Raw genomic sequence first — 5,714 nt, forward strand, 5'->3', positions numbered from 1 at the left:
ACATCTGAGAAAACACTGAGAATCAATAAAAATTCGAATTTCGCGCGCTTTTACCGGAAGTTGGCCTAGAAAACTCACACCTGGCCGCTAGGCCACCGGTTCCCACTTTGACTTTTCGATGCCGTTTTTCTCAATGAAGGAATTTTTTTTTGAATTTTTTCTTTATTTTTATGTGAATCTACATAGATTTCTGCACAAAATAAAGCAATAAAATTTTTCACCGCACACCACCTTTAATGCATTTAAATGTGTAGAAAAATACTAAAAATTCAAAAAAATTGAAAATTTTCAGTTTTCCAGAAATTTTGATTTTACGAGATTTTTTCATTTTTTTTTTTCATTTTTTAATCCATATTTTCTACAAATTTTGATGCAAACAATTTTTTGTTTTTGAATTTTTACATTTTTGAATTCTGCAAAATTCCAAAAATCAATATTTTTGCAGTTCATCAAAGTATCGATCCCTCGAGTGACCCACAAATCCACCTATGTTCAAGGCCCGAAGCGAGAAATCTTTTGTATTCTCCTAATTGATGCATTTTTTCAAATTTTGAAATCGCTTCTTTTCGGAAAAGAAAGATTATTTCAAAGGCTTAAAGGCGCAGACCAGCTGGACAGAATTTGTGAAGAACTCGCGAAAACTTTTCATCCCGACCAGGTTTGTTTTTTGCAATTTTTTGAAGCTGGCCTAACTTTTGCAGGCTGGGTTTTCTAGGCCACCATGTAAAGTTGCCTAGAAAACACACCAGGCGAACATCTGTTCATTTCTCGGCTATTCAACATAGTGGCCTAGAAAAATCAACTTGCAAAAGTTAGGCCATCATGTGAAGTAGCCTATAAAAACTTACCAGATGAATATCTGGTCATTTCTAGGTCAAAAAAGTCGGTGGCCTAGAAAATTCAAATTGCAAAAAGTTAGGTCATCACGGTAAAAGTCTTAGAAATGACCTGACATTCAGCTAGTATGTTTTCTAGGTTGTTTTCCATGATGTCCTAGAAAACTCAACTTGAAAAAGTTAGGCCATCATGCTAAAATGGCCTAGATAATACACCAGGTGAATGATAGACTATTTCTAGGTCATAAGTGTTGGTGGCCTAGAAAACTCAATTTGCAAAAGTTAGGCCATTATCAACAATGGGCTAGAAAACACATCAGGTCCATGGGAAAACAGGCATAATTCAAATATAGCCCCCCACCTCAAAATGACCCCCCAACTTATCTACTTCTTACTAAGGAAACGTTTCTGAGTGTGTGTCTGTGTGTCCGTCTCGGACATTTACTTGAATAACTCCAAAGGGCATGGGACTCCTATAATAGTGTGTGGTATGTAGCCATGGACTACCGAGCGCTTCATGTCTATGGTGTACTGGGCCTTCTAGCTAACAGGAAACCTATAGGATTGAGAATCGAAATTTTCAAAATTATGCTCAAACTCAATAATATTTATAAAATTTTGCAAAACGGTTTTTTGGCCTATCTATGTGTTGCCTACACGAAATTGAGCAAAAATTTTCAGAACTTAAAAATTTTGAAAATTTCGTTTTTTTCGTATATCACTTGAATTTCGATCCTGTGGATTACTGAAAATGGGTCATAGTAATTTTCTTTTGAATACAAGGTTCTTAAGTTATGAGGAAAATTCTAGAACATTCCAGAAAATTCCAGAAAATTAAAGAAAGTTCCAGAACATTCTAGAAAATTCCCGAAAGTTCCAGAAAACTCCAGAAAATTCCAGAACATTCTAAAAAATTCCAAGACATTCTAGAAAGTTTCTGAACATTCCAGAAAGTTCTAGAACATTCTAGAACATTCTAGAAAAATCCAGAAACTTTCCAGAAAGTTCCAGTAAATTCTAGAACATGCTAGAAAATTCCAGAACATTCTGAAAAATTCCGAAAAGTTCTAGAAATTCCAGAAAACTCCAAAACATTCTCGAAACTTCCAGAAGATTTTAGAAAATTCCAGAAAGGGCTAGAAAATTCTGAAAAGTTCTTAAACATTTTAGAAAATTTCAGAACATTCTAGAAAATTTCAAAAAGTTCTAGAAAATTCCAGAAAGGGCTAGAAAGTTTCCGAAAATTCAAGAAATTCCAGAAAGCTCCAAAACATTTTAGAAACTTCCAGAAGGTTATAGAAAACTTCAGCAAGGGCTAGAAAATTCTGGAAAGTTCTAGAACATTCTGGAAAGTTCCAAAAAGAGCTAGAAAAATCCAGAAGTTTCGAGAACATTCTAGAAAGCTCCGGAACATTCCAAAAAACTGCAAAAGACCCAAAACATCATTAAAGCTCTAGAAAATTGTAGAATAGTCCTGGAAATTCGAAAAAGTTCAAGAATATTCCAAAAAATTCCAGGAGGGTCTCGAACGTTCTCAAATTTTAGCTTTCTCTACAAAAATATTGCAAAATTTTCTCTATACTTTCATTGTGATCTAGAACCAAAGGCTTAGAAATATTGATGTATGTGGTAATTCAAAATTTCAGGAATTCGGAAAAGCCGAGTATTCAAAAAACTCGGAAATGCAGAAATTCGACAATTAAGGATTTTAGGTTAGAAATTCGAGACTTTAGAAAATCAAACAATTGTATTCCCTTTTCAAGAAACATGTATTCTGTCGTGTAGAAACTCGGAAATTCAGAAAATCGGATATCTTTTTTCTCAAAAAAGCGACAAGACTTAAAGGTGGGGGGACAGGATATTTTACGGAGGATTTTTGGAGCCACGGTATGCATTCTACCGTGACGGTGTACAACGCTTAATTTCACTCTGCGTACAGCTGTCGTCCTCGCCTTTATGTATGCAATCGGGCGACCGCTTTTTTTTGCCCGTGTAGCTCAGTCGGTAGCGGCGCCGCACCCTTAATCCTCACCCCCACAAGTTCAACTCCTCGAGGGGCATATTTGAAAGTAATTTCGAGAACACAATTTTTCATGTCTCCCCACCTTTAAAAGAAATTATCAGAACATTGAAAAAAGTACGCCTGTTTTATCAGAAGTAGGCATCAAATAGATGTGGGCTTCTATTGGAGAAATCACGGTATCTAAAAATTCCCATATTAGTAACATCCAAAATTTAAAAATCAAAGTACTTGGAAGTTTCGGGCACTCGGAAAGTGAAAAATCTAGACATTAGAAATTCAAGTGTAAGATACAGTGAACTGAAGCCAGGAGGTTGAGCCCCGACAGGGGGCTCAAATCGACTGGTAAACAACTATAGTAGAGCCCCCCGCCAGTGCAAAAATTGGTGGGGGGCTGATGTTGAATTGGTTGATTAAAGTATGACCCCCCCCCACCAGTACAAAGTGGGGGCCTATACTTGAAGAACCTGGTATTCTTAAAATATGACCCCCACCCCTCCCTGCCTTCTTCAATTAAAGGCCCCCAACCATTCAAAAATAGCCCCCCAAAAAGAGAACCTTATCTGAGCCCCCCACTTTATTCAAATATGACCCCCCCCCCCACCTATTCAAAAATAGCCCCCACCCATTCAATTTTAGACCCCCACCAATTCAAAAATAGGTCCCCACCATTTTTTGGCCTAAGCCTGAATTTTAGAATGTTTTAAATTTGGAAGTTCTGATAAGATATACATAACTGAAAAGTATTTTTCAGAAAAAGTTTCCAAGAAACAAGGAAAAATGGTGAAAAATGACACAAGTTCCGAAAAAATCAAAGAAAATTTTTTTAAAAAAGCTCAAAATTTGCATCATGACGGTTACGGTACCCTTCACACACCACAAACTACGCAAAAGTGGGAGTCTATAATTGAATGGGTGGGGGGGGGCTTATTTTGAATTGGAATGGATCATTTAAAAGTGGGGGGGGGGCTTTTTTACAACTGCTTCAAGTGTCTAGATTGTTGGAGGTGGGGGGGCTCTACTATGGTTCATTTTGGGGGGCTATACTTGAATTGGGGTGGGGGGCTATATTTGAATTCAGCCGGAAAACATTTCTGGGTCATTTACCACGGTGGCCTAACTTTTGCAAATAGTGTTTTCTAGGCCACCAACACTTATGACCTAGAAATAGTCTATCATTCACCTGGTGTATCATCTAGGTCATTTTAGCATGAACTTTAGCAAGTTGAATTCTCTAGGCCATCATGCTAAAATGGCCTAGAAACATATGCTAATATGAGGTCACTTCTAAGTCACAAGAGTTGGTGGCCTAGAAAATCCATCTTGCAAAAGTTTGGCCAGGCATTTTTCAGCTCTATAAAAATTGGAAATTTTCTTTCAGAAACCCTTCTGTTTTATCAATGTGGAATATGTGAAGAAAATCGAGTCGGATATCAAAAATCTGGAATTGAACAAGGACTTATCAAAAGATAAACATCTACATGATATCCGATTTTTCGGTCGCCGAGACTTCGATTTTTGCTATTTAAAAGACGAATTGGACCTGATGGATTTGGCTAAAATCTTTCCGAAAATTCAACTTTTCGCTCCAGCTGTTCAAATTCTTGTGGCTTCTGGACGAAGTGATTTGATTATTGATTCGAGCAAAAATGCAATTGATATGTCTCTCGTCGGAAATTTGACCAAATGTCTCCCTCAACAGAAATTCGTGGCAAAAGAACTATCGAATGTTTATGAGATTGTGGAGAAGACTGTTTTGTTATGTTTCGTTTTTCAATTTGAGACTGTAAGGGACTTTTCGATTACTATACACGAGCGAAATTCGAACTGCAAGTTTTTGTTCGGTGGAGCGCGGTTGCGAAGAGCCAAGGACTTTTTTTTCGAAAATTTGAATCGAAAAATTGGTTTTTACACTTTTTCATCGTTTTTCAAACAAATCTTTTTTATGGGAATTAGGAAAAATTTTAATTTTTTTTATTTTAATTTTCAAAAAATGTTTGAAAAAAAATTACCGGGAAAACGGGCGGAGCCTAAAGTGCAAGCTCGCGGGAAAAGAGGCGGATTCGGTGGGCGGAGTCTAAATTTCAAAATTCCGGGAAAATGGGCGGAGTCAGGGGGCGGAGCTCAAATTAATAAAGAGCTCCGCGCACTGGTTTGCATATTTGCAGTCATGAGAAAAATTTTGCAAAGTAGGCTTTGAGATTTCAATATTTGTTTAAATATTTCCCTGGAAAAGTGGGCGGAGCCTAAATTTCAAGCTGCAAGAAAAAAAAAGTCAGCGGCAAAATTTGCGGAGTCAGGGGCGGAGCCTACATTTGTAATTTGTAATTTGTTTATTGATCAGGTGTAATAAAACATTAGAGGGCAGGACATGAAAGACTCAGAAAAATGCCCCTCACGAGGCCGATCTGAGTAGGGGAGGGGAAACGGGATAATTTAGATATTTGACATAGGAAAGATGTAACCGGTAGAAAAAGAAAAATAGGGGAGCAAATATATCAATAACGGGTAATACTGGAAGAAATTAAGGATTCAAACTCGGAAGGTAGGAGAAATCGGGTAACTTGGGAAGTGATGGCGTTCCACAGGGGAACAATTGAAGAAAAATAGTCAGAGGAATAGGGCTGAACAATAATTAAGTTCATAGGGCGACGAGGGGAGGAGGAGTATTTGACATGGGCATTTAGGTTAGGAAAGTAGGCGGAGCCATTTAAAAATTTATAGAGAAGAATTAGTTGAGCTTTTAGCCTACGATGTCGAATGGAGAACATATTGAGGATAGAGAGACGATCAGAATAGGAACTGTACTGGATATTACAACGCAGGAAAATACACTTATTGTCTATTCAAAATAATCG

The sequence above is a fragment of the Caenorhabditis briggsae genome (genome assembly GCF_000004555.2).
Source record: "Caenorhabditis briggsae complete genome, chrV, whole genome shotgun sequence".
Lineage (NCBI taxonomy): Eukaryota > Metazoa > Nematoda > Chromadorea > Rhabditida > Rhabditidae > Caenorhabditis > Caenorhabditis briggsae.